Below are 13,410 nucleotides of genomic sequence, written 5' to 3'. Positions count from 1 at the left end.
GTAAGGAAACACATAACTCTCTAAAAGATGAGCAAAAGATTAGAGTTGACACTTTATTCAAGTCATACAGATTGCCAATATGCACATGAAAAAAAACCGAACAACTTTAGTCATAAGGAAAATTCAAATTGAAACAAAAATGAAGAAATAGTAAAAACCTATCATAGTATCTAAAATTAGAGGGAGCCAAGATGGCAGACTAGATGCAGTCAGGAAGATCATCTGCCACCAAGAGACCAGGACTTCCAGAAGATTGGCACATTATGAGCAGATCTTCAAAGGGAAGGTATTGAGAATGGACAGGAGGAAGATGCAGACTTTGGGCTCGAGGAGGAAGCTAAAAACCCTGCAAGGGGCTGCTAAACACTGGGACTCATTCCTGGTCCCTAGTGGCTTCTGGTGAAAGAGTGAAAGGTGGCAGTGGCAGAATTCCAGCCTGTGTAGACCCCAAGGGTGTGGGAATAGTTGCAGTGGAAGATGGCCAGGGCCACCCATCCCCTAAAGCTCACCATGCTCCTCTTGGTGGTTTTGGTTTTTGGTGACACTTGGACCTGGACAGAAGTGTGGGATCTCGCTTATGAAACCGGGCCAATCTAATCTGAAGGTTCCCCTGTCTGCTGAATTTTCCTGAGGCCACACAGTCTGCTTGTTCTTGGGGGCCATCATCAGAGGTCGTTAACCAGCAGACTGCACCTAACTATCAGAGAACACCAGAAAACCAGTCCCCACTCACGTGTACCCATTCACCTTCAGACTCCCCCCAACACAGCCTCCTCTCACATGCACTCACCCACAGTGCCCCCATACTGGTTTGCCAGCATACGTGCCTAGGTGGCTCTTGCGTCCCCTCCCCTGCTGGCACACATGTGTGTGTGCCATGCCACCCCACTGCTGCTGGCGTGAACCCATATGTATGGCCACTCCCACTTCCATGTCACCAGCACCCTTTCCCCAACAATGCACAGCCTATCTGCCATACTACCACTGATGTTGGTACACATGAGCAAGCAACAATTCCGCTGCCAATGCAGTGAAATATGGCTCCCTGAATAAAAAAGAAAAAAAAAAAAAACCAGAGTCTTGAATACATCTTGATTTTGTTCTAAGAAGTAGATAAAAATTAAATGATAATGAAAATTTTAAATATTCAGGTTAGGAAGTTTAAATTAAAAGATAATACATCAAACATGAAGAAACTACTTCAACTGACCCTTATAAACCTCAAATCAGATACACTGAAGTCATACTTTAAACTCTCCTTATACTGCACTTTCTATCAGTCACCAAGCACTATAAATTCTACAACTCAGGCATCTTCCAAATGTACCTGCTTCTCTCCACTTCACGGTTATGAGCCACGAACTGCCCCAACCACAGTCAGCTCTTGCATGAACTACTTATTGCATATGCCTTCTCTCTGGTCCCTCTGCATTTTGATTTGCTCCTTGCCAAAATCTTCTCCATATTGAAGCCAAGATGGTGTTTGAAAAGAGCAATTTCTCTGCTAGCACCTCACTACCACTTTCCCATGATGCAGTTAATGACAGAAACATACTTATATATGACATTTTGGTGTGTATATTTTTCTTCAAGTGAAAAAATGACAGCTAGATGGATTTTCACCGTATTTTTTAAGAATGTGTTTTGATACTCTGACTTAAAAAATAGGCTTCATGAGATATACAGATCTCATTGTCAGAGAGAGACTCAGGGCTTAAAAGATAAACAATCATTCTCCACAGCAGCTTGGAACATTGATTTGCTAGTGAAATAATGCTGCATATTGACTTGTGAATACACAACTCTAGGGTGTGAAGCAGCAGGTTTATGGCTCCACTCAGCGATTCCACTTATATTGTGTGTAGATGAATATGATAAAATATTTGAAGACTCTAAATCTACCAAAAATGGCACATAAACACCAATGTTTGAGTTTTAATGAATGTTCGTATCCTAACATGTACACACAGTCAGTGCCTTAAATGTTACAGAAACCATGCTGTGGGAAACAAGAAAGATTTATTCTTGCCCTCATGGGATGTACAATCTAGGATGGGAGATTAATTATAAGCAAATAATTCTACATACATCTTCTTAAATTACAACAGCTAAGAAAGGTCTTCCTTTATTGAAATCCTGATTCTCAGTGGTACTCTGCTAATGTAATTGCTGCATGAAAAACCATGGCATTTTGAGTATTGTATTTGTTGATGATTCTTAGGTAGTAGCAAGGATTCTGGACTTTCAAAAAGGATGTTATAATTACCTTTCTTAAGCTTTATTATACCTCGTATCTCTACATTTGACCCACAGGGATATGTCTCATGGTACCGTTAGAACAAAAGAATGTGTAAGAGTTAAAGTTTGAAGAAAGCAAACATTTTTCCAGCTCTTTCTAAAGGAAATTATCTAGAATTCTCTAACTAGAAGAGACATTCTCATTCTGATCATCTTTTCCTCCTCTTCCATGAAGTAAATGAAGACCAAATAAGTAAAATGGCTTGCCGAAGCTCACTGAGCTATTTTGTAGCAGTGTCTCTTGATTCTACTACATTAAAATAAAAATCATATGATTTTTAAAATTTACTTTTAGAGGGCAAGATTGTGAAAATCAGATAACTCCTTCTGAGAATCTCTAAGTTAATCTTTACTCTTTACTCTGTTCATTCAATAAATAAATATTTCCTGAGAAACTACTAAGCAAAATTCTATAAGGCTACAAGTTGAATGAGAATTGCTCTGTGCCTTTCAGGAGATTACAATGTAGTTCACAAGATAAATGAATCAAACAAATTATTTAATAAATTGGTAACTGAGTAATAAATACACAGCTTGTCACCACTGTAAAGTTGGGCTATTTTTTATTTAGTATGGGTATTATATGAGATAAAATATATAAAAGCATCCAAAATCACAGATGATTATCTAATGTTTTTAAAGTTATTCATCGCTACAAGACCATTAACAAATTAAAAAAAAGTCTTGATAAAAGTAGATCAGAGAAGTCGGCACATATTCATTTTAAGTGACATGCATAGTTGAACTTATTCTCTGGATAGTTAAGCAGAATGATATAGAAATCTATATGATCTGGTCCATTTCTGCCTTGGAGGCAGCAGTTTCCCTTCCCATTGAAGTCTCAAAGCCCCAATCTGCACTGTTTACTGATTCAGCTGATGGACAGGGCCTGAGCTCCCACAGTAATGCACTGATTGCTATTTGCTTCTGGAAATAAATGTTGCTTAACTGAGCTTTATTTATTGATTAGTTGGAATGGGCCCAGACTACCAATGCAGTCTGTAGGAGGAAACAAAATACACCTACTTTCAAAAAGAAAATGTTAAAAACGCCCCTCTAGCTGTGTTGGTGCTGAAACAAAACTTCCAATGCCAGGAATGTCTTGGGATGTCTCCCAGTTTTTTCTATTTAAATAAGACTATAGGGCTGTGACAAGAGGAGGGCAAATAATACCAAACAAGTGCATTCAGCAAATTCTGTCCCACAACTTTGGAGGCAGGGGGAATAATCCCACAGATGCTAAATTGCCTGACACATATAGAAGCTGACAAGGGATACAGCCTTCAGTGATTATACAGAATTATTTTCTCTGTAATGCAGAATTCCCAACCTAGAACTTCACTTTATATTATTATTTGGGGTAGGGCTACTGTCAGCTTCAGGGCAGAACTCTTTCTGAGACCGCAGTGAGCCGCTTAGCCACAGCTGCTTTCAAAACCGGAAGATAACATAAAAGTGAGTAATAACTCCATGTGTTCGAGGGAAGAGCTGTGGGTTAGTTTAGGAGAAAGAACAATCTATGTCAGGAAACCTTACATCTATCTCTGTTTTAAATGTTCCTAAGTGACAGTACACAAAACAATAACAGTAGCATTAATATCCATTATATATTGAATTAGTGTGAAAAGCTTTATATCAATTATTTCTGATTCTCACACAACTCTGGAGATAGGATGTTTTGCCATTTTGTACATGAGTAAACTGGAGTTCAGAGAAGTTAAATGACTTGCCTCCATCTATAAAGTGGCGGATCCCACACGTAAACATAGCCTGTCTCATTTCAAAGCTAATGCTCCTTTTAAACATCATGTTTTCACAAACATGACTCCTCACAATTCATACAAAATTTAGGGTAGGTGCTGCCTCTGAGTGAAAAAGGAAGAGTATAGATAAAGTTTCAGCTACAATTTGTATAGTGTTTTATTTCTTAAGGGTAATAATATAAAGCAAATAGGGCACAATGTTAACCTTGAAATTTATACTTGTTTCCAGTTTTCTGTGGATTTGAAGTATTTCATTTAAAAATTATCTCCTATTAATAAATGATAAAGTTGAACTTATTTCTTTGCTAATAAAATTATGCCAGGAATCCAAAACATTACTCATAAAATGAAAATAGAATGGCTTCGATAAGAAATTAAACCCTCCCTGTACTCTTTCTACCAATAGATATTAATGATTGTCATGAATTTAGTCAGCTCTCTTTACATAAAATAACCACTCTTTTTTTTTTTTGAGATGGAGTCTCATTCTCTTGTTAGGCTGTAGTGCAGTGGTGCAATCATGACTCACTGCAACCTCAGCTTCCCAGGTTCAAGCGATTCTCTTGCCTCAGCCTCCCAAGTAGCTGGGACTATAAGGTCTGTGCCACCATGCTCAGCTAATTTCATATATTTTTCTTTCTTTCCTTCTTTCTTTCTTTCTTTCTTTCTTTTCTTTCTTTCTTTCTCTCTCTCTTTCTTTCTTTCTTTTTTCTTTCCTTCTTTCTTTTTTCCTCTCTTTCTCTTTCTTTCCTCTCTTTCTCTTTCTTTCCTCTCTTTCTTTTCCCTCCCTCCCTCCCTCCCTCCCTCCCTCCCTCCCTCCCTTCCTTCCTTCCTTCCTTCCTTCCTTTCTTCTTTGTTTGCTTCTTTCTTTCTGAGACAGGGTTTCATCGTGTTAACCAGAATGGTCTCGATCTCCTGACCTCATGATCCGAATGCCTTGGCCTTCCAAAGGGCTGGGATTACACACATGAGCCTCAGCGCCCGACCTCCAAGACTTTTTTTTGATAACAATTACTACATATTAGAAAGTTCTTACTTTGCACAATAGTTAGAGATTATAAAGAACACCCAAGAACTGAAACCATGTGAATGAATCTTAACAACCTATGAGAAAACTTATCATTTAAATATTTTGTTCCCCAACCTTTTAAAGTTTTGCAAAACACTTGAAGCTCTCTTACTGTTGATTACAAATATATGAAGATTTTAAGATAAAAATATATTTAGCACATTCTAGTTTAAACTATTAAAACATTGACAATATATTTTTTCTTTGTAATTAATAATGGGGATAATTAATTTTTTTTTCAGAGAAATCAGCATTTTTGTTTTTAACAATTAGCCCACATCAGAGGTATCTGAAGGCTTTGTATGTTGAATTTGTACATTAGATTTTTTTGTGGGTACAATTTGAACTTTTCAGGAAACATCCTTATTATTGTCAGGTGGGGTGTTTGCAGGGAGGTCAGTGCTTCATGAGTTCAGGAAAAGAATACGTTTCTTGGGTCGCTGTGTTTTTCGTGTTGGCCATGTTAAATATCGACCTCCTGGAATCGATGAGCAGCCGGTAATATCCAGCCGTCAAGCAGGCCAGGTTCATGGCATCCGAGGATTCCATCAGGAGCGTGATGGGCTTCACATCTAGCACGTGGAGTTAGTTGCACCCGCCCCAAACCCTCCTCCTCAGAAAACATTTCGATCCTGTTGATGTGGCTAAAGTCGGCTAAAAGGGCCAACAGATTGGTTTTGGTGTTGATGACGTGGCTTATGCCATACCGGGGCCCAACCAGGAGAGTCACTTCCGAGCGCTTTTCTGCCTGCACTAATGTTGCCTTGAACACACGGCCCCCGTACAATCGCAGGTCACTGAGGAACTTGAGATAATAGACCTTGGCTTGTAGTGCAGAGAGCTTTTTACCCGGTGGTACAAGGTTTTGATTTGCTTTGACAAGGTGTGAAAGTGCTTTCTTTATGTTCTCTTTCATGCTTTGCAGCACAGCAGAGGGAATAAAAGTCTCTAATCCCCATTCTTTTTCGATGTATTTGAGGGAGATTTTCTGCGTTTGCTTGGTGGTAACAGTTGCATTGAACAGTTGTAACGCGGCCAGCCGCAGGGTTATATCATATTTCAGCTCCGGCCCACATCGCTCCTGAATCACGTCGTTACAACTCTGAACATAGAGATATTCGAAAGCAACTGGATCTCTCCTTAGAAGGTCAATTGGATCTTTTGGGACGAAGCTAATTCAGAAAAGACATCTCATCTTATGGGAGCTGGGCCTCTGTGTCACCTGAATTAGAGTCTCCTGTTCATGAAGTAAGAGTAGCTTAGTTCCAGCCCCTTCTGTCCTCTGCTCCAGCATGAGAGAGAAATGTTCAATGCCTTTGATGGAGAGCTTCTCTTGAAGGATTAAGGTGACATCCTTAATGGAAGTGCTGCAGTCAAAGCGAATTGATTTGGTCTGCCCATTTTCCAGATAGACTTTCAAAACATTTGGCATAAAAAGAAGCGAGTTGTCCTTAACAGTTTCCGACACTTGGCCGTTGATGATGACCTCCTCAGAGAAGCGTACTTTGACTGGATTGGACTTTAATCTTGCCTTTTTTGCAGCACTAATAAATGCTGATTTGGGAGAAGGGTAAGGCTGAATGACAGTGAGGAGTATCGATTCTTTGCAGGAACCACCCTATATTTACACAGTCTGTCCATTCCTCCCCAACCCTCCAACAATATCTAGTAAAGCATCTTACATGGCTTGATTTAAATATTTGGCTTGACCGAAAAAAACATTTTTCCACTTATTGTACCTTATATGGAGGACTTTTGACTGGAAACAATAATATTCATAATTTGGCTGCAAACATGTCTGAACAAGGTAATACATATTTCACTGAAACTAAACAACTTTTATGCTTTTAATATTATGAGGGAAAAGTAAACAAAATCTCCTGTTTCCTTTGACCAAGACATTTTTTCCTGGTTTAACTTAATATTCTATGATTTTCTAATAATTGCAAGTTGAATCATTTCATCTGGTATCTTTTATGGGAGTTAACTCACCATTTGTGAAGAGAGGCTCAGGAAGTTTTCTAAAGAAGGATTTTAGTAAACTGCTTATCACATTCAAATCTCGCCATTTCTAGGTGTACAAAATAGAAATGCAGTATTTTTGGAGTCAGTACCACCAAAGGGAAAAAAATGTTATTCAAACAAAAATAAGCAAACTTACATCATCTTGTATATCAATATCAGCCATTCCCTTGTTGAGTTCTTCTTGCATACTTGATATGGCTGCATTATTTCCAGGAACTCTATACATACCTGTATATTCAAGACTTCTTTCTTCAACTAATTTGCACATATGTCAACTATTAATGGAATATACTGCAAAACAAGAAATAAACATTTTCTTTAATGCAAAAAAAAATCTGATTAAATGTATTTGAACAGTTCTCATCTTCTTCTTATAGGATAACTTAACAATACAGGATAAACATGTTTTCTATACCTTGGTGAGTTGTCATACTTTTTTCTAAATGTGTATCAGCTTCCAACATGTGATCTTTTGCATTTTCAAAACCAAAAAAAACTCATAGAATTCCCTTACTGTGAAGTTTTTGTCATTTTGCTGGAAAATCTTCATCCTTATTGTTGCTATCATATTCCTTATTTTTGTTGATAAATTCTTCTTTACTCAGTTTTTCTCGCAGCATATATAAACTTTCTGAGTAGCAGCAGTGTGAATATCATCAGTCAATCAATCAGCCACTTATTCTATAACTTCATTTATATTCTATTTGAATTTCATTTCCAGCATTAACACTTTTTATTTCTTTTCTGCACTTTCATCTTTGTTGACCAATTTTCTCTTTCAGTTGTTTATTTTTATAAAATTTCATGTGGGTTTGCCACTCAGAGGCAAGGAGCCAGAACATCTGTCTGTGTGTGAACTGCATAACCAATGTGCCCTGACCAGTTAATGGCTGACCTAGAAAAGAGTAATGTGATTGGTATGTGTATATCTGATATTTAGATAGTGCTCTGTGGACTGAACACCTGACAATTATTTAATTATTCACATTTATAATACACTGCTCTAATTAAAATTTGAGCTATGTTATTGGGGGCACTGATTATTTAGCTAATTCTGTACCTGTAATTTGTGCATTTCAGAAACATGCATAGTGAAGCCTGCCCATATTCTTGTTGCAAAATGTGTATTTCTTATGAAACACTGTAGTGGTATATAGGACATGGGGATGGTCTGAGCTTTCTACTCTAGCAGGAGAATTTTAACATTGACATTGCACAGAATTTCCAACAGGTGGTGATAATAAAAAGCAGATTAACTAAAAGTTGCTTTTAAATTTTTTAACACAATATATTTATTTTTTGCTTGTACTAGGTGTGGGTCACTCCCACTGCCCTCTACCTTGGCATGCCACTGAAACATGGTAACCCAAAATGTCACAACAGTTGAAGCCAAGGCTGGAGACTGTTGATGTCAGGGTTATTATTTTTCTGTGCATCAATTTCTACCTCTATATAAATATGCTAGCCTAACAGACTCCATCTTAGATGTAAGCCTGACAAACTCCATCTTAGCCTCTCCCTCCCTGTCATTTGTCTTTCTGGTACACAGCTGGGTCATGTTTTACTCAGAAACTTGTTACCATTATAAGTACATCCTGCCTGGCGAGTTGAACTGCTATTGTGCATAGCCTACCCCCCTCGGTGATTGATTGTATGGAAAGTCCCTCCTGCTACCCCCTTGGTAACCAACAATCCTGGGAACCTCCTACATCCTGGTTACCAGCTTCCTTATCTGACTTGCTTGTTCTGCTTCTGTAAAATTCTGCTTTGCCACCCCCCTTCTCTAAGCAAGGTATTAAAAGGAATCAAGCCCCTTCTTCTGTGCCTAGAGAAGTTGCGAGCTTTAGCCGACTCTCCATCACCAGCAACAAAGGACTCCTGAGTCAATCTCAGAGTGTGGTACTTTCCTTACAACTTGCTCAATTACAACACAAAAAAGAAACTAATACATTCTCATCTCATGAGCTTGCTGGTCGGATAAAACACAATTATATACATAAAATCATTTGCTTTGGTATATTAAATGAAGTACAGAAATGTGTGGCGAGAAGGCCTAGATTCAAGACCCAATCTGCAGCTTATTTACAGGATAACTTTGGAAAATGCACTCAGCTTTACAAGTTCCAACTTTCAGTTCTGAAGAAATAAATGTAGACTTAGTATCTAATTCACAAGATCACTTTGACATCAAATAAATGCTTTGCTAAAAGCAAAACACCAAGCAAAAATGTATTGCTCTTATGGGGTATTACAGTAAGATGCCTGCCATTCACTCTTACTATGCAATACTTTCTTCAATACTCTCTAGTGGAACACTAATACCAGAAAAAGATTATTTGGTATCACTCTATTGAAGTATGGTCCCCAGATCAACAGCATCAAGAATACCTGGGAAATAGTTATAAAGGCAAATAATTGGGTTCTGCACATTTAAATTTCTACCAAATCTGAAACTCTGGAGATTGAGCCCAGAAATTTGCATTTTATCTAGACTTCCTGATGATTGCTTCACATGCTGAAATTTCAGAACCACAGCTTTGGGACAGCTTTGGTTCTGACTTGTCTGCATATTGGTATCAACTAGAATGCTTTAAACAACATTGAGTAATACACCCACGTTTTATTTTAATTTAGGTGCAACCAAGGCAGAACACAAAATTAAACATATAAAATGACAAGATAACAGGCACTAGAACTCAGTTTGCCTAATTGCATAATTATAAACATATCAGGGTAAAGACATGATGGAAACTGCTTTAGCTTCTTCAGAGAAGTCAAGATTCAGGATATCCTAGAAGACAGGACAAATTATTTAGGTAGAAAAAAATAGATTTACATGGGCAAAAAGAAAGTTACAAGGATATGAAATATGGAAAGATAAGCCTACTAGCTGAAGGGAATACAATAGTTGATTGAATTTATTCTGCATTGGTGAAGAAAGATTTTCTTTTCCTTTTTATAAAGATGCTTATAAAGCAACATTCTAGAAAACATAGTAAAGTTATTTTTCTCCAACAGAGATGTTGAACTTTTTGGATTATTCTAGGTATGTGAGAATGGTTTACTATCTTAAAACCAATTAATGTCATTCACCATATTAACAAGATTAAGAAAAATAATCATATGAACATATCGCATTTTTCAGAAAATGCATTTGAAAAAATTCAAAACTTAATCATAATATAAAAACTTTCAGTATATTAGGATTATAGGGGAAATTCTTCTGATATATAAGAAGCATCCTTAAAAATCCTACAACTAACATGATATATAATTGTAAAAGTCTGAATATTTAGTCCCTAAGATCAGGTAAAATGCAAACATGTTTACACTGACTGGTGCTATTTAACATACTAATAGAAGTTCTGATAAGTGTCATATTGCATGATAAAGAAATAAAAGGGATAGAGATGAGAAAGGAAGAAATAAAGCATTCCCTATCTGCAGTTGATGTAAATATCTATGGAGAAAACCCTAAGCAATCTACAAAACAATCACAAAATATTAAAATATATTGTAGCCTGGGTTGTAAGACAAATAAAGAGAAATGAAGTGTATAATACTTGCAAATAAAGAGGTGAATATTATCCCTATATGCATATAACTTCTATAAAAATGTTAGGATGAGATAATAAAATATAGTGCATTCAGCAGTTTTTCTAAGTTCGACTTTCAAATAATGAATATTTCTATAATTCAGTAATAGCTAATTAGGAAGTGCAATAATAATTAAAAATTTCCTATTTACTAAGTGTAAGTCTAATAAAATATCTAAAGGCATTATTTCAAAAACAGAAAAATATCTGACCAAATGGAGATACAAATTATCTTCATGGAAAACATAATTTAGTGTCAAAAAGACATAATTATTTCTAAATTAACATATAAAATTAATGCAATCTTAATCAACATTTTAACGTTTCTCATTTTTTTGATATAGACCCCAAAATAAACTTATTTAGAAATTGGGAATACACACACACACACACACACACACACACACACACATTTATGTAATTTGGAAGAAGAACAGGAAAGTAGAATTTACCTTACTAAATTAGAATAATTACTCAGAAAGAGATATATTTATATATAAATTTGATTTAGGGTATTAGTAGCATTAAAAATTAATAGAAATGCTAGTTTACTCAGCAAATGGTATTGGTTATCAGTGTGTAAAATATTAGCCACACATTGAAAGTAGTATATTTCAGATGGGCTTAAATATTAATTTTAATATTTAAATTTTAATACTTTAAATTTTCACAAGTTAATATAAGACATTTTTATGACCTCAAGATGAAAAAATATTTCTTAGATAATTTATTAAAAGTATGTTATATAAAAGAAATACTAACAATTGTGAGTGCATTTAACTTTCTGTGGGCAAAGAAAAAAAATGTTAAGTTTTCAAAATCAAGCCATAAAACATATTTACAAAGAAAAGTATAAATAAAGGGTAAGCATCAATAATTATTTTAAAATACTGCTACTACTAGTTATGAAATGATATATAATTCAGTGAAATGGGGAAGGACTATACAAATGTAATTTATAGAAAAAGAAACCAGAATAGCCATGAAATCGATTAAAATATTTTAAATTCACTCTAACCAGAAAATGCAAATTAAGGAAAGTGAGATTTTCAAAAGAAATATATGACATGTTGACAAAATTTATATATTGGAACATTCAATTAGTGGTGAAGATAACAAAAAGTAAGAATTATATAACACCCTGGTGGGATAATAATAAAATCTCTTTGGAAACAATTGGTCAGTAAAAAGTAAAATAGAAAAATATGTTCTTAAAGAAGCCTCTGTACCTGTAGAGGTATACAGAAGTTCTAATACATCTTCATGGAAATACAAACAGACATGTCCATATAATAAATAATAAAAAATATAAACAACTTGAATGCTCATTAGAAAGAGAATAAATAAATGATGTTGTATTCACACCTACAATAAAATAGTTATGTGTATCTGTACAGATAATTCCCACTAACATTATTTAAAATAAAAGTCTAATGTCAGTTTTTTTAATTATGTAAACCTTCATTCAAAAGAAATTATGAATATGCAATGTAAAATATATTGTATATTTTTATATGTAAATACATATAAATTATATCTTGCCATAAGCATTGTCTCTCCCTCGCTGTGATGAACAAAATGAATATATGACACTAAATTTCTCAGAGAAAAACAGGAATAGTATCAAGGAGAGTATCTTGTGAGTTTCACTTTGATATGTAGTGTTCGCTTCTTAGGAAATTAATCTGTAGTAAACCTGATAAATGTTAACATTTTTAAAAATTGAATAGTAGAAGTGTTGTTATTTGGCTTATTACTCTCTATTCTGTGTTTTATATATTTTATAATAAAATCTATTAGAAGAGAAAAAAATAATAATTTAAATTTCTACCATGAACACATTTCTTTAAAATATGTTTTCAACATGTACACCATATCCTTTTTTCCTCCTGCAAAAGTTCACCGTGATTAGGAAGTGTGAGACTAATGCTGAGAAGAAAAATTTCCTTTTATTTTTAGAGGCAATTAAATTTAACACTGGGCCGCCTGCTACTCAAAGCATTGAACTCACTTATTCTCTTGACAGATCTTTCTTCTTCTTCAGATTTCCCATTTCACACAGCAGGGAATCAGGTTTGCTGGAATTCACACTAATTTCCAGTGTATAACAGAACTACTTTGTCAAAAATCTCATATAATCACATCTTCTAATGCACTACAAAAAGCAAAAAACATGACATTTTCACTACAGTTTCACTGCAAAAATACATATAAACCCAATATATATGAAAAGTGTGATAGACAAATTACCTTTCTAAAATAAACTAAACATATGTTTCATCTCTAGGATTAAATTTTTAATACTGCACCTATCCCACACAACCCATAAAGTTTTTACAATAAAATTTTTGATTCTAAATTCATAAAAGTTGGCTAAAAATATTAGTGGGATCTCTGGGTTTTTACTCTCTTCTATTCTTCTATCCTTTCCGTCACAAAGTCTAATAGTAAGGACTCTCTTCAGTATGGGTTATATCAACTTTACCAGACTCAAGCCAGAAGAAACCTCAGAGAATATGATGATGAAGACATCTTTGTGAAGATGAGCTAAATCCTAGAGAAAGCAAATGGTTTGCTCTAGGACATACTTGCTGAACAGACAACAGCCAGGGCTAGAATCCAGATAAACCTCCTGTTCCAAGAACTGCTCATGACATGA

At 35.3% G+C, this 13,410-nt stretch overlaps 1 long non-coding RNA gene across 1 annotated transcript; it reads right to left on the bottom strand.

Moving 5' to 3' along the window:
• Positions 1 to 7,103: 7,103 nt before the first annotated feature.
• LOC128929045 (uncharacterized) lies at positions 7,104 to 12,896 on the bottom strand. Its single transcript, XR_008474939.1, has 3 exons — positions 12,763 to 12,896; positions 7,292 to 7,446; positions 7,104 to 7,201 (listed from the first exon to the last, which is right to left on the bottom strand). It is a non-coding gene; the product is annotated as an uncharacterized LOC128929045 (long non-coding RNA).
• Between the last annotated feature and the right edge of the window lie 514 nt (positions 12,897 to 13,410).

The sequence above is a fragment of the Callithrix jacchus genome, chromosome 10 (genome assembly GCF_049354715.1).
Source record: "Callithrix jacchus isolate 240 chromosome 10, calJac240_pri, whole genome shotgun sequence".
Classification (NCBI taxonomy): Eukaryota; Metazoa; Chordata; class Mammalia; order Primates; family Cebidae; genus Callithrix; species Callithrix jacchus.
The sequence above is the reverse complement of the archived record's forward strand: the minus strand, read 5'-3'. Positions and strand labels throughout refer to the sequence as shown.